A 17,213-nucleotide genomic window follows, 5' to 3' on the forward strand; every position below is an offset into this window, starting at 1 on the left:
ACTTTTGTAACTCTAGTAGTCCAAAATTTTGTTACGCATAACTTTGTACTGTCTTCGGTCATAGTTTGTTAAACACGATCCTCTCTCCGATCTTAGTAAATGCCAGCAGAGGGAGGGAGTGCTTTGACCCCATGACCCTGGTAAGTTTTTCAGGATCTTTTTGTGAATTGCTGCCTCCCACTGGTGTAGTAGTGTCATCATAATCATCATAATACACCTTTAGTCTCTTGTTTTACTTGTGTAGCTCCAAATCGCAACAACAATCACTTCAAGGCACCTAGCACAGGTAGATCAAGGCCGTACCCCATTACCGAGCAAGCACTATAGGTGACGCTGCAGAAGAAAACTCTTTGTAACGGAAGAAACCTCCAACAGAACCAGGTTCAGGGTAGGAAGTCATCTGCCTTGACTGGTTGGCATGAGTGGAGAAAGGGAAGAAAGATTAACAAGAAGTGACAGACAAAAATAAATGAATAAATAAATTAAAACACTGGGCGATCAGGTCGGCCCAGCAACTGCACACTGGGTACACACTGCATTCCCGCAGACAGGTACAGGGAGATGGAGACAGACAGGAAGAAGTTATTAATATGCACTGGAAGCATATACTGCGAAGGGGAAGAGGAGGGGAGCATCTCGGTTTTAGAGATGAATCACAGTCAAAATAAGTGATTCTTAAACATATTTGAGTGCTCTCTGAAGTTGGGAGGAGCATTTTGCTACTGGTTTCTGACTAAGTAATGAATTGATTCAATAAATAAATCTCAAATTTCTTTGACACATCCAGACATTTTCGTCCAAAGCCACAAAATCATAAAATGCAGTCTGTAACTTATAAATGAGTTGGCCTATAAGCCATGCCACAATAAATCAGATTGATTAATGGCAGATCTACTGTGCCTTCTCTGTAGCTCCTGTAGTAATAATTTCCATTTCCAGCCCTGCTAATGTAAATGTTGCTGTAATAATATGCTTCCATATTGCATGCACATGCGCTGGAAACTGATCAGAAAAATGCAAAACAATGACTGAACATTGAGGAAATATCTACAATTAAAAAAACAAAAACTTTATTATTGTTATGGTTCTCATATAAATTCTGATTTACAACTGATATACAAATGATACAACAACAAAAACAACAATATAACGACAGAACAGTGCTGGCGGGGGAATAGTTGAAACAATTTTTGGGGAAAATATCTACAAATAGCGCAGCCGGATTCATGTGTGTGACGTAGTTTCACGGTAGTTTAAAAAACATGAGCTCCTCCCATAAAGTCAAACTAGGTGCGTTTAAATCCCCTGTACCGAGCTCTGATTGGCTGCCTCCCCGCACGGGGCTCCTGATGTTGAGGCGTTTAACATCTGGGAGACAAAGTGAGCCGAGCTGGGCGGGGACGCAGCGCGCACACGCACCAAAAGTAGCGCATTGACCAATAGGCGACGCTATTCTCCTTACGTCGTGTCGTGATTGGATAGAACGCCTGTCAAAGTGCGCGGAGGGGGCGTGTCATGAGCGGGTGCAGAGGTGTTGTGCTTTCAGTCTGGCTCCAGTCCTGTCACAGTAGTGAAGGGCGCCGTTCGCTGCTTCGTCGCTGTGGGAATATTAACCGCTCGCTAAAGAGAACTCACTCAAACTCCTAACTTTTCTCTCTGTGCCGCCACTTAATTGCTTCGTCTCTTCTGCAGCGTCGCACTGAAAGACGGCGACGTGCTCTTTGTCACCGAGAAGCTACGAGGGAAACAACGAGGTAAGAATTGATTCTGCTGCTAGTTGGCGACTTCAGCGACGCAGCTGCAGCTGCTGCGCGTACTTTGCTCATTAGGAGTCTGTAAGTTTGGCACTGCAGACGGATTATTTCACCGTGTCCAGGACGTTTAAACTCCCACATCAACTTTAATTAGGCGAGCCCAACATTTCCGACTCGTCTCAACGAGTTGTTGGGTTCGAGCTCCGGAGGAGCCGTTTGATTTCTCTCTCTCGGCTGCGTTTTTGGCTCCGTGGCGCACAGCTCCGCGGACGTTTCTCTGCTTCTGCGAGCTGTTAGACATTTTAGTGAGCTCTTCGTCGGTGCTGAGATCGGGTTTGACACACATTCTCCTGTTGTTGTTGTGTTTTGGTTTTACGCATTGTGCAAGGAGTTGAAACTTAATTTGTTTAAATGATCAGACCTGCACTGCTGCAAAACGCAACACTCATCAACAACTAATCCATTAGTCGCTGATAAGGTGGTTCTTTAAGTGGCATCCTGACGCTAATTGAATTTGCCTGAGCTGGCTTAATTTATTTTCATTGCAACCGGGCTAAATGTGTTTACTCAGCACCAGTTTGTGCGTAAAAATCAGCACATTGTGGGCTCTTTGCTCTCTTCCCAGCAGACAGCACTAACGAATCTGTGTGAGTGTCTGCAGAAATGGAAAACAGTCTTGATGTGACTGTTCGGTTCTAACAAAAGTGCATTTTCTCCTTGCACAGATTTGTACCTGCTCTAAATCATGCCTGGCTACTTCAGCTGCAGTTCTGTTTTAAAGCCAAGAAGGATGAGCTCATTGTTCTAAAAGATTTCAGCAGCAGCAGCCTGTATTGGATTTCAGTATTGCCTGAGATGCACACAGATATTAGAAACCTGTTTTTTCTCCCAGAAGATTCCCAGGAGCTGCTGCTGGTTATTTATGTTGAAATAGATGCTCAGAGCTGCTCTCGAGCCTTTCCTCTGCAGAAATGGGACTGTGATTTGTCTCAGCCTGTTGTACATTAGTCCCATCATCTCCCTCAGCGGGTGTTGACTTTCCGTTGAAGCTAAGAGCATTCAACAATAAATAAATCTCTCCTTTGCACAAACAGAGCCCTGACTACACCAGTGCTACTTTTTCGATCTTGGCCTGTTGCAACATAATAGGCTCACTGACTTAAAAGCAGCATGCTCCCGTTGTTGTTGTTGTTGTTATTATTTCTGGCTGGTTCGTCCGCGGCCTTGTGAAAGTTTTGAACGCGTTTTGAAAAATGTTATTCATCTCAAGCGTTGCCTCGGTTGATCAGCACTCGCAATTTTTTTTTTTTTTTTTTGGGACAGAAAAACACCAGGCACCTCCTTGTGTAACCAGTCAGATGTTTAGGTGCAGATCCTGTGGTTGGATCTTGTGATTTCTTTCCTCGGTTTTGCTTTGTCCCTGCTCCCCTCAGCTGCTGCAGTGATATCATGGGATTGGGAGGCCACTGATGGCTTGCGGTTTTCTACCGCAGCTGTACAGTGACTTAGCAGTCTGTGCTGCTCAGAGGACATTGCAGTGTGGTTTCAGGTTATTTTATTTGTCATGTTACTGGTGTGCCGACAAGCAGAGCTGCCTCTGCCCTGCAGGACTGAGGTGCTCCTGCATAGCCTGACTCTGCTACCTATCGATACTCCCACCTGTGCTAAACACATGCATTCAAATCTATAGTCAACTTTTGTGGCAGTCTCCCACGCTCACATCGATCAACTTTTAACTGTTTCTCTCTCTCTCTCTCTCTCTCTCTCTCTCTCTCTTGCTCTCTCTCTCTCTCTCTCTCTCTTTTTTTTTTTTTTTTTTTTTTTTTTTTTTAAAAACACAACACCATTAGGAAAGTTTCATTCTGCTGACGGGTGAGTTACGGCCGCAATTGTGAGAGCGAGCAAAGTATCAGCAGTGCATTCATTTCCTCGTCACCACTGAAAATTGCTTGCTCTTCGTCCAGCACTCATTTTCAGTCCCTGATAGGTTCAACGCTCAGTTAGCACGGTTAATGGTGCATTTAGCCCAGTGTGTAATTTTATTTCCGATTTCCATTTCGGTGCTTGCTTTTAGTTTGAAATGACAAGAGGCCCCAATGGAGAGGCCCTGTGTGTGCAGATGGCATCTTCCTAATGGTCCTCAGGGTAATGATGGTTGAAATAGGCTCCTAACCAGGGGCTGAGGACTGTGGCCCTGGGGGGACATTCGGCAGGCTTATTTCCATTTTCATCGTCAAGACAAAGTGTGCATAGCTACACATAACACCCCTACACACACACACACACACACACACACACACACACAATTAGTTTGCAGTTTGGATTGATCAGTTGGAAAAATGCGTTTTAGGAGGATACATGGAGACACGTTACATTAACCCCCCAAGCGTATTTGAAGTTGCTGAATTGTTGCGCTCGCGCTCGTTTTGCGCCCATTTCAAGCTCAGTAGAACTTAAGAGCACCGGATGATATTTTATGGGCTGTTGTTGTGCCAGCTCGATAACAGCAATTTGTCTGATGCGTCTCAGACCTCAAGCACATGGTGGCATTGTTCAACTGCCGACGTCTGAAGAATGGGCCGCTGCAGCGCCATGCTTCAGGAAGCAACAGTTAATCTCGGCTCCTCATCCGCAACATATGGGAGACTGTTTGGCCCTGCACCTGAGAAAGGCACCTCATATTTCATTTTGATAACGGCCAGTTACCCGTGGCAACTGAGCAGCCAATGAGAGTGCTGCTTCTTGAAAGGGATGCCGTTAAAGAAAGAAAACCGGATGGGCTGTGAGGATGTGAGCCTCACGACTGCGTCCATCTACTCTCTCACACCCCTCACTCTTTCCTGGCTGGTTGAGTTGTGTCCAGTGAAGAGTGCGGGCCCCTCGGGGAGTGAATTATTACCCATCGCCCCGGAAGCTCCCTGTCATCTATAACCCAGGACTGACACAGCGTAGGTCAAGATGGTCAAAGCTACCTACTGAGACCAGGGCTGACTCTTTTTGGCCACACCTTGTTAGAAATCGCATTATCATGTTGCATCAAGCGTACAAATGGATGGGATGGGCTGCAGGCAGACCTGGCTCTTGCCTTTTTGCCGTGGCTCTTCAGTCACTGTCCCGACCAGGTGTGGCTTTTCATTCCAAGGGTCTTCAGCTGCTGTTGCCGATGAAGCAGAAATGAAAACAATATTATTTTGCTGATTCACTGCACTGCATCTCTCACATATCGGCCTGCATGATTTGAAGTTCATTAACAGATTGCCTGTGGCACAGTCTCGATGTTTACTGTGCAGTTTAGTCACACGTGTATCTCTATTATTGCTGAGGCCTTCTCGAAGTAAAGGTGAGTATACATTTCAGGACTGGCAACGTATTTTTTTTCCCCCACAAGCCCAATCATCAGCTATTAGATTCGAATCCCTGGCAGGCTTGTAATTACTTGTGATTCCAAAAACAGGCGTGCAGTGGCTTCCCTCCTGTGGTCCTAGTGTGGTTCGTGCAGGATTGGAAATTATAGACGAGCTGATGAGTGTGTAAATTTGTGGAGGAAAAGCTTTGAGTTCAACGAGAGGCTAGAGGGAAGGAGAGGGAGAAGAAGAAAGGATGGCGGGAGGTGGCAGACCACAAACTGGACAAGTGACAGGCCTCGGTCCATCCATCCAGACTGGCTGTCTTCCTGTGGTTTTGTTGAGCCGTCCTTTAAAAACGTTAACCCCTTGTCGAACATGGACTTGGGCTCCACTTGCCAACCCGCCATGGCCACAAGCAGCGAAGCAGGAACACTGGATGACTGTCTGGTTACGCTCCGTGAAGCACAGTGGATGGAGTCCAGCAATTAAAGGGGAAAATATAACCTGTAGCTGGCAGTGTCAGCAAATTGCCTCAGATTTATTTGTTTTAGGCCTGAAGGGGTCTTATGTCTCATGAAAGATTTTTTTTTTCTTTTGTTAAAAGTTAGGACCTCAGTTACTGTATACTTTGAAATACTTTTTGTTCTCTTTAAGTCATGGCCTGAGGTTTCTGTGTTTTGATTGTGGTTTTAAAAAAAAATGCTGCGTTCACAGTCACAATACTCGTAGATTCACGCTTTTTGTTTCCCTCACGCATGTATCAGTGGATCTTTTAGTTGAAGGCGAAAGCACCTATCATCAGACACACACACACACACACACACACACACACACACACACACACACACACACACACACACACACACACTTGGATTTGTGTGTGCTCCCCACAGGGCAGCCTGGATGCATGCACAACAAAAAGGATCTCTCTTGAAAGGAAGGGAAAATGAATCATCCAAAAATGAATCCTTGTCATTTTTCATGCATATTTCATGTGAAGGAGTAGCTAATGCGGCTTCATATGTGCATGGATTTTCATCGTTTTAACGGATTATTAGTTGATGACTAAGCACAAAGATCTTCCAGGACTCCAATTCAGCTGTGTCACCCACAAGCCCCGCAATCGTGTTTATGTTAAAAACCTTAACGCTCAGTAGAATAATATTAAGTCCCTAAAGATTAAGATAATACAGACGTCCCCACACACTCCCTCTCACCGCCATGGAAAGTATACAGAAGCATAACTTCCTCTCTAAATCCACTTTGATTCCTTTTGCTCCTATGTTTAATGGAAGGCAGCAACTGAAATAAGGACATAGGGGTCTCAGTTAATAGCCCTGGGCCATACATAGCAGCTACTGCCTGTCAAACTCGGAGTTGGCTGAGTTGGGGCGGTGGCCAAAGTGCATTGCTTTGTTGCTCCAAGTTATCTTTTAATCACTTCATAATGAGGGCAGACATCCAGCGTCATTGATTAGCCAGCCAGGCTGAAAGTGGAGCATACCACCCCCTGACAAAACTGAAAGTACTAAACTGAATATTCATTTATTTTATTTTATTTTTTTTTAGCTGAGATTCTGTAGAGCTAGGCCTCATGCTGGTTGCACTATGGTTTCCATCCCCGCATCTGTACGTGTGTGAGGACTCGGCATTAATAAAATGTTTGCGATCCGACGTGCATCTGTACCCATCTGTCAATTAAGTCTTTCATTTATTCTTTGCCATCCCTTTTTAAAGCAACGAGGCTTTGCATCTAACCCTGCGTATGGTTCGAATGTCTCGTTGCTCTCTGTCAACATGTTATTGTGAAGACTGATAACGACCCAATGAATTCGAGGCACCATTGTTTCACCCAGCAGCATTTACTGTTGTAACGGACCGTTTTCCCACTTCACCGCATTGCTCAACCTGGAGCTGGAGTTAATACTTACGGACAATGGCAACATCTAAAAAATCTGAGCTTTTGTAGTTTGCCTGAATCTTTTCATACACAGCTTCCAGGAAAATGGCTGCAGGCGATTAGGCGAGATGAACGAGGAAGGTGCTAATAGGTAGCACGTATGTTTGTCGTGGGTGATGCTGATGTCGAAGACTTTGGCATCAGCGTATTTAAGTATCTCTATTTTATTAGTTTGGCTTTTCATCTACAAACTTTCTTTTTAAATTGAGCGTCAATAAGCTCTGTATAAGAATGTGTGTGTGTGTGAGAATTTGCAAAGCTTGCATTTCTGTTGATAAAGTTTTCTTTGCCTGGCCCATATTGGTTTTTGCACCTTGCACTAACAGCCCAGTTACTTCTTATTTCCCACAAACAAACTGCTGTTGTTGTTGGCTAAAATGCAACCATCCATCTTTGTGCCAGAGGTTATTTCCCTGCAAAGACATACTAGACACCCAGAGCCTCTCACCACCCCTTTCTGAGTTGGTGCACACTTGTAAAAAGAAGGTTCGGCAGCTTTTGTTTTCAACACGAGAAGGCGTCACTACACACAATATTTTGACGTTGCAGCCCACAGACCACACAGGTGGGTTAAAAATATCAATTTGTAAATGGTTCACTTTATCCTGACATGACTGCCATTAGTAAAACAACACACATTGAGCCTATAGTGACACGTTTTGAAATCTCTACTCACTTCTGATCTAATGATGAAATCAAGCAAAGACAAGCCTGGTCCAGAAACCGTGGAGAAACAGGTTGGCTTCATTTAAGTTGGCTGATGATGCCTGAGAATCTGCTGTCAGCCGTATCTATTTTGGCACAAGTCTGTTTCAGACGTTAGTTAGTCTGTTGTTTTAAACTCAAGCAAGTTGAACAAACTTCCCTCCCAGACTGTTAAATTTAGGAGTTTATTTAGGCACCAGCTGCATGGCAAAGCTCCTGCTTTGTGCAATTTGAAGATAAGAAAACTTTTTATGTAATCTTAAAGCAGGTAATCGCACGAAGGCTTTGTTGCTCTTTAATCAGCGTCTTAAGCGGTGACCATGGCTTCTATCATTACTATGGCAGGACTGCACCAAGCTGACATTAAAGGACCAACATGTCTGATAAGAAGTCCAAACCGTGCTGATGTTGTTAATCCTTGGGGGGGGGGGGGGGGGGGGGGGGGGGGGGGGGGGGGGAGTTGTCTCTCTCACAAATGGGACCACCACCATTTCAACATGCTGAACTGATGTCTGGACTACTTCCCATTGGTGGCGTGTCGCAGCCCTTATGCCAAACTCGAGGGGCAGTATTAGTGTTAACGCCGGTCAGTGCACTTACCGAAGCAGAATAACGGGTGTGATAGCAGATAAATGGCATAGAATGGGACGATGCTAATAATAAATGTATTAATGTAAATGGTTTCAAAACATGAAAAATATGCGTTCTTTGTATTTTTACATTTATTTGGGTTCTGCACTCTTATTGGGACAAAACAAGTAGTTTGAAGAATTAACCATGAGGTGTTTTTCATCATCCTATGACTGTTCATGAAGTGAAGTCCAGCAGAAATGCTCTGCACTTGGCGTATACAGTACTGACTGATGTGCTGGTGCTGGAAAAGTAGTTTTCATTCCTGAGGGAGCAGCGGAGATCTGCACAACAGTGGGTGATGCAAGGCAAGTGGGTCAAGAGGTTGTGGCAGAAGAGGATTGAAGGATTGAATATCTGGTAGATTCTTTTTATGTATTTATTTTTTTTTGTGTGTGTGGTTTTTGATAATCAGTTGCACAGCGATTGTCTGGCTTGTCACATCGTGGCTTAGGCAGTTAGGCTGACTGCGTACGGGAAAGGTTTTCTGCTGCTTAGTTACTATAGAAGTAATTCTGAGTTACGATCATGTCTCATTGTTGCTGATTGCAGTTTTTCAGAATGAGAATTTTTATGGTCCTGAAATGTGAAATGAAGCAGGAAATTAAAAACCTAAGATAAGCCCCCTTTTTTCTGGCTTCTTCATCCAAAGCTGCTGCTTTCACAGAGTGATGCCCCATCATATTCCATTCCTGCTCCGCACGCGCCCAGAAGGTGACAGGTATTCACATATTTAATTTATTTAAGTGTTCAGAGAAAATATGCAACCCCCCCCCCCCCGAGAGTTATCATGCAGCTTTTAAAAAATGAAACGGGGTCTCCTCTCACCAGTGTAATGTGACATGCAAACTTTCAATGAGGGGCCCTAACTGCATCTAATTTCCAAACTTTCCAAAAATAGCAGCACCGTTTGACCTTGTTCCTCGAAAAGGTGGCCGAGTCCCCGTCACCGCTCGAGCACTGGACACACTTTGAATGGACTTCATGAAGTTACACTGTAGAAGCCGTCATTCTAGGTGAAAGGTTCATTGATGGCTTAAGAAACTCAGATTTGATTCCCAACTCTCCCTCTCCCTCGGGCTCTTCATCCCATTTCTTATGCATGCACTCTGTGCTCTGCAGATAGGAATTGTGGCAGATTTTCTACAAACAACACTCTGCATAGCCTTATGCTTAAATCTGGAAGGTGGTAAATTTAGAATGTGCAGTGCTTATTCTTTCAGGCTTCAACTCTGAATATATGTATATACGAAGTGTTATACCTGTGTGGAAGCACATGGGAGTTTTTAATCTCCACACTGTTCTTTGTGTGAATTTGAGTGGTCACCATATGTGCAGTGAATGTTTGGCGTGGACATGGTGTAAGATGAGTCTGCTCGCCTACACTTAGTTTGGTAATTTTCCTTCATTTCTCAGAACTGCGGGCTCGTTTCCATCGAATCGGGGGTATTTTTAAACCAGTCTTTCAGGGGAGTTGCGGGCGGGGGGGGGGGTTATCAGGGGTTTCAGTTAGTGTCATATAAATCCAAAGCAGGCAGCAGTCCAGGGTGAGCAAAACACCCCCCCCCCCCCCCCCCCCCCCCAACCTCCTCCACTGCCCTTAACTCTTCCATTCCAAGTGTGTGTGTGTGTGCATTTATTAACCATGTGTTGACTCACCCCTGCAGCTGTGTCTGTGTGAGTGGGTGGGAGGAAGGGTACATGCTTTTGGTCAGGCAAAAACTGATTTTTCATAGACACATCATGCGTCTGACTCTTATTGTTTCAGCTTTGAGGACTCTGAGACTCGTCTCCATCTAACGGAGTCTATTAAAGCTGAAATTTAACAACATGTCTTGTTCTCTAAAATACTAGTTATTTCTTGTATCTATAAATGTAAAACTATATGGTGAAAAATGCGAAGAAATATGCCTGGGACTTTTTCACCCCGCAAAACACCCTGGACGGATCGCCGGTCTGTTGCAGGGCCTTAAAGACGCATACAGAGTCACACAACCATTCACACTCACATTCACCTCTACGGGCAGTTTTAGATTCACCAATTAAGCCAGCATGCATGCTTTTGGATTGTCTGAGGAAAACCACGCAAACACGGGGAGAACATGCAAACTCCACACAGAAAGGCCACAGCCCACAGGGGCGAGAACCCGCAACCGTCTGCCAGAACCACGGGATTGATCAAAACATTCTCTAACACCTTCAAACAAATGTTTTTCTGTGCACGTGTCTGGCTGAAAGCATCATAGACTGACAGGGAGCTAAAACTGTCTGATGAAGTCTAACCATCTGACATGGAATGTGGGCAAACCATAAATCTCACCTAAAGTCTTTTTGCCATGTGGTCTTATCTTTTGTTGATCCCAGAAAAAGGGAAGTATATTAAAACTTAGGTTGTAATGAATGTCCTCAGTCCAAGTTTGAGTTACCTAGACATTCTCCCTGTATATGTCTTTAGGTTTGTCTGCATCCGATTTTATCAATATTGGCAGTTTTGTGTGTGTAACATCTGCTGTAGATGACAAGGGTCAAGTTGTTTGTGAGCAAATTGGATTAGAGTCAAACTGTGATCCTCCAAACATGAGGACAATCTCAGAGTAATTGCTGATGATAATTTTAGCTGTAATTGTTTGTGTGTGTGTGTGTGTGTGTGTGTGTGTGTGGAGGACTGCTGGGGGCTGGAAAACATGTTCATTAATTTACTTTGAGGCAGTAAACCTATTTCAACCAACCAAGAGAGACAAACCCAACAAAACACCTCCCAGTCGGTCACACGAGCCACTTCCTCTGTCCGGAGAATGAATCCTCATTGGCTGTTTTGATCCCTCCTCATCACTTTCCTCCATGTCCTACTTGTCTCTACTGCCTCTCCCTAAGGAGCATTTTCGGGTGACTGATGGAACGAAAAGTCTACTGGGAGTAAACAAAGGCCCCGCCACCAAACCGTGCTACCGCTTTAATGCCACAACTCAGTGACGGGTGGGCGAAGGGAATGAGGGGCAACATGCTCACGCTCTGACTCTCAGACCATGTCTGGAGCTGACAGTTGCCCTGCAGCACAAACAGTCATTCTCCACTGGTGTGGGCCTGTTGCTGCAGGTGCCAAGAGGATGAAATGTCAGGAAGTCCACCTTGAAGCCCATCAGACACAAAGACTGTGCACAGTTGTTTGTACTCCTTTGAGGCAGAATATCATAGCTTTGCAAAGTTGTTGTGACAGCATTAATTCTCTCCCATATCTCAGTGGGTGCAAAATAAACTGCAATGCTACAAAGACGTCGCCCTGTATTTGCTCGACTGTGGTAGTTGCACATAAAAATTTTCTTCACACATAAATTGTCACAGCAGTTGTTTTGTTTATAAAAATTTCATTCTGCCTATTAAATTTTTCAATTGGTCCTCACCTTCCTGCTCCATGGACAATTTCCACTCTGTCAGTTCACTTTTGTGTAAGACAGCAAAAGCCTTTGTGTGTGTGTGTGTGTGTGTGTTCGGAAAAAGCGAGTCATCCACCGAGCAATGACATTAGGTGGAGATTGTGTCTAAATAGAGCACCATGATGGAGTTTTCACCATGATGGAGTTTACTTTGCTTCCGCAGTTCAAACCACTTAACTTTAGGTCCTTTTTACCGTGTTCAAGGTAGCTGCTCACTAACGGCAGCTCTCTGCTGCTATCAGTTGTTGCTTGTTATGTCAGTTTCAGACCACTAGTGGGAAAATGCTTCAGTCAACAGCTCTGACGAGTAGCTTCCTACTGTGTTTACACCAGGGCTTGGTACCCGTCCCTATTTGTCCATGTGCTGAATTTACTTTAAGCTCTCACTCGGATTTTCACTTTGAGCTGCAGAGTAGAACCCGACTTTGAAGGAGAGCAGTGCTGGTCCACCAGCAGGTTTGTGACCCTACAATATGGTTGTTTAGTGAGGACATCTGACTCTGCTCACTTCAGCTCATAGTCTGTGTGTATTGTCCTTAGTTCTGCCAGCACAGCAGCTGGGTTGTTGAGGTCTCATTGGCTGATTGTGGAACAGAGTTGACATTTATCGATGGGCAATTATGACAAATCTCGCAGTAATTATCAAGATAGTGTTTGGTTTTTTTTTTATTTAATTTTTTTTAAATGTCCCAGCTCTTGAAGCAAACTGAAGGGCAGTAGAGGAGGAATCACTATTAACATGCACAGTAGTTGTTGTGACATCACAGTATTGACGATCGGGACCACAAAATAAAAGATTTATGGATGCAGAGACATTCATGAATAAAAATGTTTTGTGAAAGATTTGTTGAATAACATTTAATCAAATGTCTTGTGCCAGTTTCATTGACTGTTTTCTAGACATCGCGAGTCATTGAACATGTATGAGCACCCCCAACACGATCTGGCAGACCTCCTGCAGCGAGCTCCACTTCCGCGTTTCCGGCTCGCCGGTTAAAGCCCCTTCTGATGTGAAAATTAAATGAGTAAAAAAAAAAAAGCGAGAAAGACTGATCTGTGCCCAACATGCGAGGCAGACACAGGTCAGTTACTGTGTCGAGGCAGCCCATTCAACAGGAAGATCTTTTTAATTAGGCTATGTTCTTTTAATTAAGCAGCCAGCATAATGTCTGTCCATTTGTCACCCCTGCTTTGCTCAGGCGGAGCTGGGTGAATATACTCTTTTGTCTTCATGTGGTTCCAAAGGTCCCTGCTTCCTATTATATTTCCTCACTCACTGAAATGTATTTTCTTCCTCTTCTCTTTTAGATTTGCATGATAATACCCCATGGTGGGGAGGGACAGTGTTGAAGAGCTATTGTGGGACAGCTCATCAGGCTCACTGTGTGCAAGACCGTGGTTATTATCATACTGAATGCACCATCAGTTAAACTAACAGCCTGAATTCCGACATTTATCTCTAATATCATAGACCGACTGTCAATTGCATAGGGAGCACAATGGCAAATTATGGGTTATGTCTTGCTCCTTGGAGTCTGGATCTTTCCCCAGCGTAATTATGCTATGCTAATCCCCCCCCCCCCCCTCCCTCCCAATGCACTTCCCATGACAGAAACAAGGCTTCCCAACTGTTCGGATGTCACAGAGTTGGGTGAAGTGAAATATGAGTGAATAAATGTGTTGGTTTGAACACTGACGGTGCCCACAAAAACCTTCAGCTCAAGGGCATGGGATGGGGGAGGGGGGGGCGGGACAGGCTCTGCTGGAACGTCTAGCTGTTTTTTCCAGAGACGGGGGTCAGATGCAGGTCAGGCCACCTTGAACTCCTCAGCTGGATTTATTGTGTCTGAGGTGGACAGGGTCAGTCCACGCTCCTCCCCTCAACACGAGAACTTTGTTAGCGTCAGACAAGGAGCATGGACAAACCTCTGTCACGCTCTGTGAGGAGAACCCTGCAGGGACCGGAGGTCATATGTTAAAGGGGGCGATGCATGTGACATGAACCGAATACTGATTTATTTTCTGCTGTGTGGGTGAGAAGGGAGGGGTCAGGCCACTTACCCCTACCCCATGTGGTGGGGTGCAGCGCTGGAATGTGCTACAAAGTAAGAGGAAAGACACTGTGAGTCACAACATGCCCGACTCCTCTGCTCGCCTGTGCACCTCAGCGGGTGTGTGTTTTCACTTTCCCTGAAACAAGACACTAGAACACACTTTCCTTTTAATAGGCAGCTGAGCGGAGAAAGGGCAGGCGTGTGGTCTGTTTGCCAGATGATCGCTGGGTTGTTGGCATTTGGTGCAGAACACAAGAGGGCACACTCCACAGTGCTTTTTGCTAGATTTATTAGTTTCTGTTAAGGAAAAGTACATAGACATTCAACCCAGTTCATATCCAATTAGTGCGGTTCAAGGTGCTTTATAGGTGATTGATACGCTAATGGAAAATTCTCACTTTCCTAGATTCTCAGTGACAGTAACAGAGCGGCAGGTCTTTGAATTCGGTTAAAATCCGAACAATTTGGTGTGTAAAAGAAATAACTGCTTGTGATGCTATTGTGTACAAAGATGGAGACATTGAGGTTGTAAACACAGGGACAATGAAATGCTTCGCGTTTTGACGAACATATCAGAAAGTATGACAATTCTTTAGTCAACAGAGGGCAATGAAAGCTTTTTCTCCACCACTCTAAAAAGCTAAAGACACATTTCAAGTTTTACCTCTATGTGGACAGCTGTATAAAATTCACCAATCGTTACCAACATTTGCATTTGACTGGATGTAGATGTGATGTGGCTGAATTTTGAAATATAAAAAGTACAATAAAGGGTAGAAAACAACTTTAGTAGAAGGATTTGATGCATCATAGAGTAGCAAGGTGACAAAGACAGGAAGTCAAATTATAAAATGCAGAAAACAACAAGCAATACATGATTTTTCTCTTTTGGACTTGAACTTGGTAATAAGATAATTCAACTTAACTTTATTCTCCTTTCGAGATATTTCTTTCACCAGCGAGCCCCTAACTTATACACAGCTGTTTGTCAGTAGCTCTTAAGGGTTTAACTTTTTATCATAAATAAATTCATTTGAGCTGTTGCGTAGGCTGCACACCAGTCTAATTTTGATCCAATTCTAGAAGGACAAGTGTAATTATGAATAAAATCATTTGTCATTATCCAGTATCTGCCATGGCCTGATGCCATTTAAATGTCTCCCACCTCTTCAAGTGAAACGAAAGGTGAAAAATGAGCCTGAAAAAACACCTCATCACCCTCAGACTTGATTTTTCTTAATCTGATGGGCTTGAAAATTTGAAGCCGATGTTCCAAGCTGAACAGCTTTGTCATGCGCTTTGTCTGATGGAACAATATGTGTCAATATGTGATCTACGCTTTACTTGACTGAATCAATTTACAAAATAACTACATTTGTTTAATTAGTGTAATCGATCAAATTGTTGCTCAAAGGTAAAAACTGAGCTTTGGGCGTCAAACGCATTCTTTAGCCAGATATGGGTCATAAATGTCTGACTGTTGAGTTAAATTAAACCTTTCAATTCTGACTTTTTAAGCACTAAGTAACACAGAGACACCCATAGCGAAAAAAGTAATATTCTCACAGCCACTGACTGATTGTTAAATTAGGCTTTGCTTGGGGTGGAAAAAAGAAATAAGAGGCAAGGAGATGGGTAGCAGCAATACTTTTTTATTTTTTTTAAAGGATGACCAGTAAATTGCAATAAAATTGAGCTTTGCATGATCCCAAGTAGCTGCGAGTTTGGATCTGCACAGATCAATGACTAAATCTTCCTACAGAGTCCTCACTTTAATTAAATGGCTGCCGGCCTATTAATAACAGGGTAGGGGGATCAGGGGTGCGTGGGAGTGTTGGGTGAGATTATTTTTTTCCCCCTCACAATCCCCACCCAGTTGGTACGTTTAGCACAGTCAAATAAACAGGTACTGTGTGGCTAATCATTCATGCCCTGCATTCCTCTGAGCACGTGTTGCGTTGTAAATGTGAGCTGGTGTAACCAGAGATGTTGCGGTATCACCTCCTATTCCCGCCGCTTTGTGTCTGTATGCTAGATCAATAAACAAGTGTGAGGTTTGAAGATTCCGTGAAGCCATAATGATGTCTGCAGGTTATGTAGGCAAAGAGCTAAGGTGGCCCAACCAAGCACGACTAAAACATCCGGTGCCACCGTCCAGAGGCCAAGCATGGATGTGACTGTTCCTTTAGTTGTGGCTCCAACTTTGTTCTCATTGACGGATATTATTTATGCATTTTGTCAGGGAGTTGATTCTGAGCCCAGTGCTTTAGTCAGGGAATCATTTCTTCTTTTTCACTCTCTCCACTGGGTCAGGACAGATTAGCCCACACTGTGAAATGCAAACCTCCCTCAGTACTGTCATTAGTCAGCACTTTGTGCTTGTGTTTGAGTTAATTTTAACTCAGGAGAGCAGTTTTGCTCTCACGTGTTAAAACCAATCACCACACAATGGAATGGACTTGTGAGAGGCGAAGAACTTTTTTGCGAGAGTTTAACCATCCAAATGGCATCAATCCAAAGCCTTGGGAGACCTGTTGGCATGGCTCTCGCAGATGGCCAGCTGACCTGCGTTACCGAAGCCCTTTTTACGTCTACTATAAAGCATAATCATGCTCCAGTGAATGGTTCATGTTGCATTTAGCAGCAATTTGTAGTCTGGGAACTTCAAGTGCCTTATCGCTTAACAGCCTTATCTGCCTTTTGATGTGTTTCCCAGACAGCGATTGTAGAGCTAAGCGCTAAGAATTCCTACAGATGGTGAGCACATTCTCCTGTCGAGCCACATTTCACTCTGTACCACTGAAACAATAAAATAATGACCCCCGTGCCCACTGGTACGCTACCCAGGACACAGCAGTTGTACTTTCCACTAATCCAGATGTTGGTGCCTCTGTAGGTCTTCTGGGCTCCTTCTACTTCTATTCAAAACCCCTGTCACCAATTATCAGAATTTGTCTTTGTGCAGGTTGGGATTCGACTATGTCGTTACTTCTCTATGACAAACCCAAAAAGCACAGGGTCTGATTTTTTTATTTTTATTTTTTTTTCCAACACTTTTTTTTTTTGTTCAGATGTGGAGATGCTCCACAGAAATTTTCTAGTCCTAAATCAAATATGTTTCAGAACAGCATGCTGGTTAATGAATTTCTAAAATTACAAAAAGTACACGTAAATTTGGTGCTTAACCTCTGAGATGAAGTAATAAGATTAAACCTCTGATTGCTTTTTATATGTTTAAGTGGAAAGTATGGAGCAGGAAATTATTTTGATTCGCTATATAGTATGTTGAGGAGTTGGCTTCTTCCAAAGCAGAGAAAATGAGTTTTGAA

At 43.9% G+C, this 17,213-nt stretch overlaps 1 protein-coding gene across 4 annotated transcripts in view; it reads left to right on the plus strand.

Annotated features, from left to right (window-relative positions):
- The first annotated feature begins 1,536 nt into the window (after window positions 1-1,536).
- The window catches only part of sema6cb (semaphorin 6Cb), a 136,199-nt gene continuing 120,522 nt past the window's right edge, over window positions 1,537-17,213 (plus strand). For 2 of the 4 annotated variants that reach the window (XM_067509349.1, XM_067509352.1), the window contains exon 1: window positions 1,537-1,754. The gene's annotated coding sequence lies outside the window, so the exon portion shown is untranslated. The remainder of the gene's footprint in view (window positions 1,755-17,213) is intronic. The other 2 variants (XM_067509353.1, XM_067509354.1) reach the window with 1 other exon arrangement.

The sequence above is a fragment of the Channa argus genome, chromosome 7 (genome assembly GCF_033026475.1).
Source record: "Channa argus isolate prfri chromosome 7, Channa argus male v1.0, whole genome shotgun sequence".
In the NCBI taxonomy this organism is placed as follows: domain Eukaryota; kingdom Metazoa; phylum Chordata; class Actinopteri; order Anabantiformes; family Channidae; genus Channa; species Channa argus.